General features: G+C 42.5%; 1 protein-coding gene across 2 annotated transcripts in view; it reads left to right on the forward strand.

Annotated features, from left to right (window-relative positions):
* Positions 1-13,976, forward strand: part of LOC127420136 (zinc finger protein 385A-like) — a 161,718-nt gene that overhangs the window by 9,662 nt on the left and 138,080 nt on the right. The gene's annotated exons all lie outside the window — the stretch shown is intronic.

Below are 13,976 nucleotides of genomic sequence, written 5' to 3' on the forward strand. Positions count from 1 at the left end.
TTCCACTGCTTAACACAATCCCAGTATTGACAGTGTTAGATGTACAGAAGTTGTCAAATTAATCATGTGAAATATTTATTTGAGCGCTTGAATTGGTCATCAAGAATGACTATTTATCAAAACAGTAAAATATTATTTGACATTATCTTCACATAGCCTAATTAATATTCATGAGTTTCACCACTTTGTGATGTCACAACACCCCCGCCCTCTCCCCTACACACTGTCCTCACCACTTTTTAAACTAAGTGACGCCCATGTCTCTTCCTGACAATGTAATTTTGCCTTCTAGTTCTGCTTTCAGCCTAGCAATGTGGATCCTTGCCAAATGGTGCAATGACGAACACAGCTAATATATGTATGTTCACTGAGAATTATATTTGGTCTATTAATCTTCAGAGGATAAAAGAGAAAGTGAGAATCGATGATGAGAAGGATGATGTAAAAAATGTGTTGGTACACAGATTTGACAACTGGGATACACCCTATCCTTAGATATACTCTATGTCTTTTGCACCGACCAACTTAGTCAGCATTTATTTCTTATGTTCTTGTGTCACATTAAAAATGGAACCTCAATATTACAATATACCCATTGGCCTCAGGCTAGACAGGGAAGCCTAAGTCCTAAAAGGTTTTTGGCCCAGTCCCCTCGCACTTGGAGAATTTTCCTCGCAGATGGGTCGTAAACTCAACATAGAAAGCTCTCTTTTTCTCTCTCACTCTTGATGTCGCTGCAGCTTCGAGCTTGTCCTGCATACAGTGTTTAATTTTGCATGCTGGTTTCAGGTTTGGTTCCCATGTTTGTTTGTGTCCCAGGTTTATGTCCCTGATTTGCCCTGCAGGAGGTGGCTTGATGCTTGCGTGAGAGGCTTAGTTTGCAGGGGTTGGTTTGCAGTCTGGAGGCTGTCCAAGCTGCTGCACTACTTAAGTATATGAGAGGGATCTAAAAATATCTCTCTAAATAAACAGTAGTTCTCAGCGTAGTTTATGCTTTTTACAGGAAGTTGTATGAAATTTAATTTTATTCTGTTTAATAGCAGATATGTTTAAATCTTTGTGAGCACAAGGATGATTTTTCTATACTGACTCCAAATGTTACAGTTAAGCATCATACTCTAAAATCAGGCCAGAAAATGGTTATATATTGGAGGCTGGCTAGATTTGCCATATTTTAATTCAGGATACAGGGAAGTTAGTCCAGTAATGGAGGACACATTTTAAAATGATGAATATGTTATGTATTGTTTTGACAGTCATTAAGCTGATTTACGTTTTGTGTGAGATCATCTGTGAACCTGCAGAGGGCAGCACAGGGCTTTTCTCTTTGCAGTAGTTTACAGACACAAGAAGATTTTTTTTTATCATATTGGAATGGACTGTAGAGAAGGAAACAAGAACCATGAGTCTGTATGTAACAGTGCAGGTTCATTCTGGCAGTGGGCTTTTAAGGTTGAATGGTGGTTAAGATAGATATTCCTCTCTCTCTCTCTCTCTCTCTCTCTCTCTCTCTCTCTCTCTCTCTCTCTCTCTCTCTGTTCTTTCCATCTGGTCGCAGGGATATAATAGATGGGAATATAATGGTCTCCAAACTTGATGTGCACGGGACCTGAAAAAGTATGAGGTTTTGGGCTGGTTTGAAATCGGTAATTTGGGATTTGGAAAAATAATGTATTATTAACTTCAAACCCAATCCCAAAAAAGTTGGGACAGTATGAAAAATGCTAATAAAAACATAAAGGAGTGATTTGTAAATTATATTCACCCTTTGCTATTTTGAAAGCACTACAGCTACACATTATATGATGTTTTACCTTGTGAATTCATTGTTTTTTTGAAAATGTACTGTAATTTCAAATCAGTTGATTGCAACACGCTCCAAAAAAGATGAGCTGTGCAATTTAAGACTAATAACAATTTGACGAGTTGAAATAACAAGGCGATGTGAAACAAGAGATGTTAAACAGGTGAGACAATTGTGTCATAGTACTGTATACTGTATAAGGAGCCTCCAAAAACAGCCTAGTCCTTCAAGAGAAAGGATCATTCAAGACTTGTCAATTTGCCAAGAGATGCTTCAGCAAATAATCCAGCACTTTGAGAACAATGTTCCCCAAAGACAAATTGGAAGGATTTTGGGCATTTCACCCTCTACAGTGCACAATATAGTTAAAAGATTCAAGGAATCTGGTCAAATCTCGGTGCGGAAAGGGCTAGATGAAAACCACTTCTGAATGTGCATGATCTCTGATCCCTCAGACGTCACTGTCTTAAAAAAACGCCATTCATCTGTAATGGATATCATGAACATGGGCTTGGGATGACTTAAGTAAACCTTTGTTAGTCAACACCACTCGCCACTGCATCCACAGATGCAAGTTAAGACTTTACTATGCAAAGCAGAAGCCCTTCATCAACACTGTCCAGAAGCGCTACCAATTTCTCTGGTCTCGGTCTCATCTTAGATGGAAAGTAGAACAGTGGAACTGTGTTTTTTTTGGTCCGAAGAGTCCACATTTCAAAAAGTTTTTGAAAAACACAGCCGTCGTGTTATCCGGGCCAAAGAGGAAAATTATCATCCAAGCTGTTATTAGTATCAGGTCCAAAAGCCAGTGTCTGTATGGGCCAGGGGTGTGTCAGTGCCCATGGCATGGGTAACTCACACATCTGTGAGAACACCATGAATGTAGACAGATATGTACAAATTTTGGAGCAACATATACTGCCATCCAGCACCATCTTTACCAGGGACGTCCCTGTATTTTCCAGCAGGACAACTTCAAACCACATACTGTCCAGATTACAAGTGCATGGCTGTATAGATTGGCCTGCCTGCAGTCCTGACCTGTCTCCAATTGAGAATGTGTGGTGCTTTATGAAGCACACTATATGGCAACGAAGACCCCGAACAGTTGTGCAGCTAAAGATCTACATAATGGATGAATGGGGGAAAATTCCACTTTCTAAACTTAACAAACTTGTGTCTTCATTGCCCAAATGCTTAATAAGTGTTATTAGAACAAATGGTGATGTTTCACAGTGGAAAACATTCTACTGTCCGAACGTTTTTAAAGCATGTTGCAATCATCTAATTTGAAATTACTGTACATTAAAAAAATAAATAAAACAATGACATTCACAGGTTAAAACATCATATAATGTTTAGTTGTAGTGCTTTCAATATAGCAAAGGGTGAATATATTTACAAATCACTCATTTTTGTTTTTATTAGCATTTTTCACACTGTCCCAACTTTTTCGGAATTGGGGTTGTATAATTTTTGTATGTTTTAATTTTAACAGCTCCAATTTTGTGCACGCACAGACACGCTGCTTTATTTTTGAGTGAGAGCCTGTAAAATTGTGATCAGAATGGCTATTTTTCTTAAAAATAGATTGAAAAAGTACAAATCATGCAGAGATAAACATTTCCAACAGTACAACTGTCACATCGTCCTTCATCATCATCATCATCTTCCGTCGTCATCGTCCTTATGTTTGCAAAGACTTTTATGTTGACATTCTCAGTGGACTCTTAATTTGAAATGTATTTTTGCCTTCATCATGTCTGGTTTCCTGGTTCTTTTCCTCATTGTTTTCAGCTTTGTCTAGTTTAGCCCATTAGTCCGTATGTATTTATACCCTCATGTTTCTCTTGTTCCTCTTGTTTCTTGTTCGTATGCTTGTATGCAGAGCATAGTAAGCCAGCATACTGCAAAGTTTACCTTCATAGTTGTATTCTCTTTTTTTGTTTATTATTAAAAGTTTTGCATTTGGATCCTCACTCTCGTCTCATAACTGCATAAACCGTGACAGAAGAACCAACCACATTATGTATCCAGCAGAACGGATTGAGAGATTGTCCCAAGGGTCCACTTCTGCAGCTGAGTACTGCCTCAAATTCTGAAGTCTGGCCACCCAACTGGTGTGAGAGATCCCTCAGAACTATGTTCTGGTTGGGACTCAATGGCCGGGTGAAGAAACTGGTTCTTTTAGACTGTGATTGTCTGTCTTTTCAGGATTTTATCTCCGAAATCTTAAGGGCAGAACTTCTGATCACAGATCCGGTGGTTCCGGAGACCCCTTTGACGGAGGCCCCTCTGCTCTCTGCTATGGTGGTCTGGGAGAACCCTTCGACATTTTCAGCCACAGAGGCCTGTCCCCTGCTGTTGCCAGCGCCCACGCATGTCACGGTCAACGAGCCAGCGCCCACGCATGTCACGGTCAACGAGCCAGCGCCCACACATGCCACGGTCAACGAGCCAGCGCCTGAAGCCTCGTCTGATCCAGTGCATGCATCCTCGGCCATGAAGGGTGTTCCCCCAGCAGTGCTCCCAGCTGCCCGAAAGAGGAAGAGGAGCAGGAGCAGGAGCAGGAGCAGGAGGAGGAGGAGGAGGAGGAGGAGGAGGAGGAGAAGGGCTCCTGCTCCCCTGTCGCAGCCCGCGCTCACGGCCATGGAGGCCGCTCCCCTGTCGCTGCCCGCACTCACGGCCACGGAGGCCGCTCCCCTGTCGCAGCCTGCGCTCACGGCCACGGAGGCCGCTCCCCTGTCACTGCCCGCGCTCACAGAGGCCGCTCCCCTGTCACTGCCAGTGCTCACAACCATGGAGGCTGTCCCCAAGCCTGTCCAGTTCCCCGAGATTCTATCTTCCATGGCTCTGCCCCTCGATTCTTCCATGGCTCTGCCCCCTGAGACTCCTCCTCCAGCGGCTCCGCCTGCTCCTCCTCCAGCGGCTCCGCCTGCTCCTCCTCCAGCAGCTCTGCCCACTCCTCCTCCAATGGCTCTGCCTCCTGCGACCCATCCCCTGAGCATCCTGTGGCTTCATCTCCTGAGCAGCCTACTGCAGCTCCGCCTCCAGTGACGTCATTCCCTGAGATTTCTGCGGCTCCGTCTGCTGAGCCTCCTGTGGCTCTGCCTCCTGTGGCACCACCCCCTGAACTTCCTGCGGCTCAGCCTGTTGAGCCTCTGCCTCCTGTGGCTCCACCCCCTGAGCCATTGCCTCTTGCAGCTCTGCCCCCTGAGCCTTCATTCCTGGCAGTTCTTTCCTCAGGGTCTCTACCTTCAGCGGCTCCACCCTCTGCCAGTTCTTTCCTGGTCTCCTGATCCTCCACCAGTTCCCTTCCCTTTGGGGCGGGTGGGGGGTTCTGTCGCATCGTCCTTCATCGTCATCATCATCGTCCATATGTTTGCAAAGACTTATGTTGACATTTCTCAGTGGACTCTTAAATTTGAAATGTATTTTTGCCTTCATGTCTTATTTCCTGGTTCCCTTCATCATTGTTTTTATCTGTGTCTAGTTTAGCCCATTAGTCCATGTGTATTTATACCCTCATGTTTCTCTTGTTCCTCGATGGTTCTTGTTCGTATGTAGAGCGTAGTAAGCCAGCATACACTGTTAAGTTTATGTTGACCTTCATAGTTGTATTCTCTTTTGTTTATTATTAAAAGTTCTGCATTTGGATCCTCCCTCTCTCACCTCACCCCTGCACAAACCGTGACAACAATGTTATATTTTAATCACATGGCCTCAGTGTGTACATTCAGTGGGTGACATTATTTTGTATATATAAATGTTTTTTACATTTAAATCCAATTTTGTGTTGGAAAAAAAAAAGACAGGCAGTGCGGTTAACAATGAGTCAAGAAAAAGATATTAAAATCACTGCTGATATTACCTCTGGTTCATTCGTCTCTCTGGAAATTAAAGGTCAAATCGAGCACATTATATTGTAAGATACAGTATTCAGAGCAGTGTGCTCACTCTGGTTGTATACTGCACAATTTGGCAAATGTAGGCATTTGTTGAGATTCATGAATTCAGAATTCAGAAAATTTGCATAGCCTACTGTTAGTAGTATACATACTGTATACTGCAAAAATACTGTAGTTAGAGTAGTATTGTTGTACAGTATGCAATCACACATATCCAATATTTGCATCTGGGCCTACTCCCTTGGACAGTAAATAAAGAGAGTGAGTGCAGGTTTTAGGTCATAGGGCCTCGTACCAGGTTTGAGCTTCAGTTTAATGCTTGTTCCGACCTTTCGTCACTATACACATTCCAGAGCCTTGGATGTACATGTTTCATCCCCAACGTCTGGTTGTTTGTCATAACACAGACAACTTTAAAACGGGCGCCTGATGAAATTAATGGCTAGACATAATTAATGCTATTCCTGTGTCATTTTGGTACATGATTAGGTGCTAGTTGTCACACTGAGAAGTTGCTACAAAGAATATATCTCAGTACCAATAAGATTTGGAGTGAAAAAATAAGTTTTCTATGTTGAATTTAAACACTGGTATTTCAAAACCATAGAATATTTTTTCAAACATAAATTTTCTCTGTCATGATATTTTTGTTATAGCTCTTGGGTAAACAAATGAACATAATAAAACCACACTGGCATACATTAAGGCACGGGCAACTATAATGAACTATTATAAAGGCAGATTTTTTTTACTAAAAGGATCATATGCATTTTAGGACAAAGGTAATTTTCATGCAATTCAGATTGGGGCATGTTGTTTTACTTTTTAAATTTTGCTTAACCCTTAAATACATGGTAATTTCCCAAAACACTCTTACATATTTGGGTCTTTTGAGACCCAGCACTTTTATCTACCAAAATGGATGTACAAAATGCCCAGAAAGTGTAAAATTAAACATTTCATGAGATGCAACTGGCTGTCAAACACATATTGAGCTGCATATAACGCATAATCTACACGTGTAATATATGTGTAACTTATGTGTAGCTTATGTGTATCTTAATGTGTATTTTCTCAGGCACTTGTTGAGTCAAAATAGATGCACAACATTATTTCAGTAGTACACCCAAATGACAATAGTCATATCATACTGTTCATGTGTTGTACTTGCTATATGTTTACTTAGATGTTGTTTCTTCGTCAAATAGCAATGTCAAATATAAATCAAGTCAATCACTCAAACAGTGCCACCTTGAGTAAGAAATAACATGTATATTATGTATGTGTGTACATATATAAAATACTGATAATTCACTATTGTTGACAGTTCATTGTTGCACAGAAATTCAATGTGAGATAGTATTTATTTGTATGAATATAGTACTCATTTCTCTTGTAATACACAAAGAAATAGATATCATGTGATAGTAAACTTAAATATATATGAAATAATTATAAAAAAGATTTATGGAAGTGAAAAAAAAAAAAAGAAACGACACCCTTACATACAGTACCTCGGGTCTCTAGAGACCCTATACACTTTTGGTACTTAAACAATTATAACATTATTATTATTATTTTGCAATTTTGGCATTTTAGCGAAAGGGTCAATTGTATATTTTTTCCTGGGCAAGAACGATGGAAATGTACAATATCTGTTTTGTGCTTTTGCTACATTTGTTACAGAGTTTACAGTACTTACAGTCCACTTATTACACAAACAGTCCCCCAGTCAACAACTATTGTCATTTTCCCAATTAATTAAGGGTTAAACATCTGAGGGTCCTTGTTGCCCTGGATTGGACTGCCCCTTATAGAGTTTGAACCAACTATCTTTCCATGGACAACCTAGATCTTTAACCACTATTCAAAATTTACTATACCAAAACATAGAAGAACCAAGTGTTTTAAGCTCTCAAACAAGACTGTTGACCTCTACTTAACAATACAGTATTAATTCATTGTGTGGGATGATTTTCCTTTCTTTTAGAGTCCATCCATCCATCCATCCATCCATCCACTGTGACCATACCCATCCCAGATCTCTCTCTCTCTCTCTCTCTCTCTCTCTCTCTACACACACACACACACACACACACACACACACACACACACACACACACAAACACACACTCACACTGAGCCAGGGTGTGCAAGAGGATCCCCATTCTTGGATTTCACCCTCTCATCATGACATCCATTAAAGTCCTGCTGGGTCCCAGTCCCAAACGGGTAGACAGCACATTAGCGCTTGGACCATTGAGCTCAACAAGGCCCTGTTCTGAATTATTGATCCCAACACAACTAATGAGGAAACCATATCCCCTCTTTTGATGAGATGCACACACACACGGTCACACTACCTTGTGCGCTCTGCAATGCCGTCTGCACCGACACATTGTCCACCTAGCCATCACTCAGTTTGCCAGTACAGGACCACCCCACCTAATCAACCTGCTTATCAGTGCTTTGTAGTGATGTCCGATTCATGAACAAATAATTCTTTGAATTGAGTTGGTTTTTTCAATGAACTGGTTTAATCAGTTCGCAAAACAAATGGAACGTTTCCTTCACACATCTGTCTGAACTGGTTGAATTGGTTCTAGTTAAAACCTCACTTACTAAATGACCTGTAAAACATCAAATTACAATAAATACTCTAATTAATAAAACTTAATGGGATAGTTAACGTAAAAATGAAAATTGAGTCATCAATTACTTACCCTCACATTGAAAATTCAGTCATCAATTACTCACCCTCACACTTTTCTTCCCTATTTAACCCTATTGTGTTTTTTGTCTTGTGCCAGTTCGTTGTGGACGTTTCCCGGTTAGGTCTCTGTCAGTCGGTTCCTGTCCTGTCCTGTTTGTCTTATTCCAGCCCTGCTCCAGTCCAGCCCGTCATGTGGTTTGTTGCCCTGGACTGCGTTTTTCCCCTTTGGGGCAGTTTTTGTTTGTTTTTGTTATATTTTTTCAATTAATAAAAGCCCATATCACTACTCTGCATTTGACGAAACGATCTGGCCATTTTTGGACTCAGCAGTAGCGATGGGCGTCTTCATTTTTCCATCTCTCACCCCCCTGGGGGTCAATTAGAGAGTGTTCAGCCCAGCTTGCCTGACTAACTTTCCCTCCATCAGGGGGAGGCGGATGTGAGGGTTTTTGCCGGCGAGTTCCTCAGAACAGCAGACGGGCTGAACTACAACACTGCGGCCACGGTGGCTGTTCCCTTGTCAGTGTCCACGGCCACAGAGGCCGTTCCCCTGCCGCTGCCAGTGCTCAGGGCCACGGAGGCCGTTCTCCAGTCTCTGCCCGTGCTCACGGCCACGGAGGCCGTTCCCCAGTCTCTGCCCATGCTCACGGCCACGGAGGTCATTCCCCAGTCTCTGCCTGTGCTCACGGCCATGGAGGTCATTACCCAGTCACTGCCAGTGCTCACGGCCAAGGAGGCTATTTCCCTGTTTGATTCCACTTCCGTCCTGGAGCCGTCTGTCCTCGCTCCCATTCTGGAGCCATCTGTCCTCACTCCCATCCTAGAGCCATCTGTCCTCGCTCCCGTCCTGGAGCCATCTGTCCTCGCTCCTGTCCTGGAGCCGTCTGTCCTTGCTCCTGTCCTGGAGCCATCTGTCCTCACTCCCGTCCTGGAGCTGACTGTTCTCGCTCCCGTCCTGGAGCCGCCTTTCCAGTTCCCTGTGGCCGTTGATGAGCCTGTTCAGTTCCCTGTGGCTGTCGACAAGTCCATCCAGTGCCCTAAACCTGTCCCATTCCCTGAGCCTGTCCAGTTCCCAGTGCCTGCCGCTGTCCTGCCTGACCTCATCCCTGTCATCAAGCCTCTTCCCAGGCCATTGGACCCTGCCCCCTTCCTGGACCCTCCTCTCAGGCTGCCTGACCCCGTCCCCTACCTTGAACTGCCTCCCAGGCTGCCAGACCCCGCCCCATACCTGGACCCTCCTCTCAGGCCTCCTGATCCCGTCCCCTACCTTGAGCTGCCTCCCAGGCTGCCAGATCCGACCCATACCTGGACACTCCTTCCAGGCCACCTGCCCCTGCCCCTTATCTGAACCCTCCTCCCAGGCCACCGGACCACGCCCCCTACCTTGAGCCGCTTCCCATGCCTCTGGACCCTGCCCCCTTCCTGGACTCTCTTTTTAGGCCACCTGACCCCACCCCCTACCTTGAGCCACCTCTAAGGCCGCTGGACCCCACCCCCTTCCTGGACCCTCTTCTCAGGCTGCCTGACCCCAACTCACCCCTACCTAGTACCTCTGTTTTGTTGGAATTGAGTAGATGTAAATTTCTGGCCATCCAATATTTGAGTTCATTGACACAATTTGGTATTTTGGAGAATTGTGAAATTTTGTCGGGTTTCAAAGAAATATAAAGTTGGGGATCATTGGCATAACAGTGGAAATTATTCCACAATTCCTGATAATATCTCCCAGGGGAAGCGTATATAAGGAGAAAAACAGAAGCCCTAAAACTGATCCCTGTGGCACTCCATACTTAACTTTTGTTTGATTTTAAAATTCCTCATTTACACAGACAAAGTGGTAACGGTCTGCTAAATAGGGCCTAATTCATGCTAATGCAAGTCCACAAATGCCAACATAATTCTTAAGCCTATTCAAGAGAATGTCGTGATCTATGGTGTCAAAGGCAGCACTAAGATCTAAAAGCACTAGAAGAGAAATGCAGCCGCGATCAGATGATAAGAGCAAGTCATTTGTAACTCTGATAAGTGCAGTCTCTGTACTGTGATGGGGTCTAAATCCTGACTGAAATTGTTAATATATACTATTTCTCTATAGAAATGATCATAATTGGGAGGACACTTCCTTTTTAGTATTTTTGACATAAACGGGAGATTTTAAATCAGTCTATAATTAGCCAGTTCTCCAGAATCAAGCTGTGGCTTCTTAATAAGGGTTTTGATAACTGCCCTTTTAAAGTTTCTTGGGACATGTCCTAAGGATAGCGATGAGTTAATAATATTAAGAAGAGGTTCTGAGATTACAGGGAATATCTCTTTTAAGAGCTTAGTTGGTATTGGCTCTAACATACATGTTGTGACTTTTGATGTTTCAGTGAGTTTTGTTAGCTCTTCATGACCTATAACAGTGAAGGATTGAATTCATGAAATCATTACTATTATGCTGCAACGGAATATCTGGTTCAGTTGATGCTTTATTCCTAACCAATTTAGCCACATTACTGAATAAACACCTTGGATGGTTGTGGTTATTTTCTGTGAGTTTGCTAAAATATGCTGACCCGCATAGTGCTTGCAGCTTTTAGTGCTTGTCTGTAGCTACAGACACTATCCTTCCATGCACCGCGGAATACCTCTAATTTTGTATTCTTCCACTTGCTCTCCATTTTCCGAGCTGCTCTCTTGAGAGCGTGAGTGTGATCATTGTACCACGGTGTGGGGCTTTTTTCTTTAATTTTCTTTAATTGAAGGGTGGTGACATAATCGAGTGCTAGAGAAGACTGTATTTAACTTTTCTGTTATTACTTCAAGTTCTTCTAGACTTTGGGCTTACTGAGTGTATGAGATAGATCTGGAAGACTACTAGTGAAGCTATGTTTAGTGGTTGAAAGAATAGTTCTACCTGAACAATAGTGTGGTGTAGATTCAGTAACATTAGCTGATCACAGCTAATGAGATGGTAATGATCTGAGACGTCATCGCTCTGCGGCAGAATTTCTATAGTATCAACATCAACTCCATATTAAATCTAGTGTTTTATTATGGCAACAAGTTGGTCCTGTCTCATTTTGTTAGACTCCAAGAGAGTTGAGAATATCGATAAATGCTAATCCCAATGTGTCATTTTCATTATCTGATGTCAGACGCCTGAGCCCCTGAAATGCATTTAACAATAGTGGCTGGAGACTCTATTTCCATGTTCCTTACAATAGAGTCAACAATAACAAGGGCACTTACAACATGATTCTCAGTGGGTGCATCACTGAGTGGGGAGAATCGATTGGAAACCCTAACAGGAACGGGAGAGTGGTATCGCTTTGCTGAGCGAGTATGCTGCTGAGATGTCGCCCAAACGCCCTGCTGTGGGGGCTCTACAGCTAGAACCAAAGTGTGTGTGTTGCTCGCTGTTCTACCTGCATTCGAAACAGTATCTACCGGATTCTCTTTTCTCACTGACCTCCACTAGCGTTTGGATGCAAGCCTCCTAACTCATTAACCTTCTCCATCAGCCTGACTAATTCCTTGCAATTGTTTGCTGTTCTTGTGTTGGTTCCTGATTAACATATGTTTGAGATTGATTTAATAATCCGTGTAAAACACAGAGGAGAAAACTAATGCACACAGTCAAAATGCAAGATGTAGACAAGCAGAAAAAATGAAAAGAAAATAATAATAATATAATGAAATAATATATGACTGTTATTGTTCCACCCTGATCAGCGTTGAGAAGAGTGACAGGTGGCACGTGACAGTGCCATGTATGTGGTGCTTTAGCCGCGGCCTGGACCTCTGGACAGTAATTTACGGCAATTAATGATATTTAAACTTTTTTTAATAAGTATTCGATTAAAGATTCAATGCGCTGCACTATATCGTAAAATAAGATATTAACTGACCTATAATTGCAGTCTCATGTTGTTCAGTAATAGCTTAAAATTTTATTTTTGAATATGAAAAATCCTCGTAGCTGGTTACAGCCATGAATGAATCAATTTTTCCAACCAATTAATTGAAACAAACTGTTTAAAATAACCATTTCATACAAATTTGTTGGACTTCCTAACATTAATGCTTTGACATTCACAGGCCCAGAAGGTCAACAAATGTTCATTCTATCATTCTGATACACAGCCAGGTGCTTTGCGTTAGCTTTGTCACCATTTGTATCCACAGTTGACGAACCAGGATGCTCGACCTTCCTCCTAACCTTTCCAAAGTGAATCATTAAGTGAAGCTGCAACAATGAGCAGTTAATCAGTAAAGATCTGGATGAAGAGCTTCACCTGTATCAGTGTGTTTACCCATTGATGTATCATGGCACACACACACACACACACACACACACACACACCAGTCCATACTCATTATGGTCATATATGCTTGCTCAGGTGCTGGTGTAATAGTGTGTATGAATGCCTTCTGGGATCAGATGACAGCATGCGTGTGAATGCTTGTGTAATGTACCTGTAGTCTTATGATAATGGGGCTTATAGATCCAATTCCCCCCACCCACCTTTATTTCCTCCATGTCTTGGACTGTGCAGTGTAGTATAGAGAGTGTCAGCCAGCCTCCTTAGTATTCACCTCCCCACTCACTGCACAAGCCAGAGACAACGGAGGAGAACAGGGAGAGGGGAAAAAAGAAAACAAACAGGAAGATAAAATAAAAGATCGTGATTTTTCTAGCCTCTGGCTCATGTGTGTGTGAGCATGTCTTTATGTGTGGTATTATAATGCTTTAGAGAATTCCTTTTTTGACACCTCTTTATTCTCTAGCTCTTGTAAAATGGTAGATTCTACCCTGCAGCATGGCTTTTCTCCATCAGAAAGGCTGCCATAAGCTCTGCTTGTGCTGCTGTTGTCTACGCAGTTCCGAGCTGAATCGTTTACATACCGAAGATGTTCTATTTTGAATTCTTTATGAGGCACATTTCATCCAGAGAATAACATGTTTTGAAATTGTTCCTGCTTTACTAAATAACTCACAGTGGCTTATGCCATTCTTTCTCGTCTTCTCTCAATCTGTTTGTCTCTTTCTCTTAATTTATCCTCCCTTTGTTAGTTTCTCGTTTTCGTCCCAGTCTTTTCTCCTTGTCACTCCATGTCATCAGACTGTCAGTTTGAATTTAGTTTAATCTTTCTCCTCCTCTTCTTCCTCCGCTCTGTCGCTCTGTATTTCATCTTTTCCAAACTCTACCACCCCTTTCACCTCTTTCCCAAACTCCTATAATATAGCAGAATGAATATTCCTGCAACGGAAAGAGTACATTTAAAGGAGAGATGGAGCTTGAGGTAAGGATAGAGGAGGAGTTCACTGTCACACAGTGTCAGAAGGAAGAGAGAAACAGAGGGACAAAAAATATGGAGAGGTGACCGCCATCCCGACTGTCATAAACAGTCCGATTATGAGAGGGAGACAGAAAGAGATGGAGGGAAAAAAAGAGAGAGAGAGTGTAACAGTGCTTCCATGCTTTCCACTCTGCAGGATGACAAGCGGCTGCTGCCTCTCCAATTGGTTGGGACTGCCACCAATCAGAGTGCAGGCAGGGAAGGT

Source organism: Myxocyprinus asiaticus, chromosome 29 (genome assembly GCF_019703515.2).
Source record: "Myxocyprinus asiaticus isolate MX2 ecotype Aquarium Trade chromosome 29, UBuf_Myxa_2, whole genome shotgun sequence".
NCBI lineage: Eukaryota > Metazoa > Chordata > Actinopteri > Cypriniformes > Catostomidae > Myxocyprinus > Myxocyprinus asiaticus.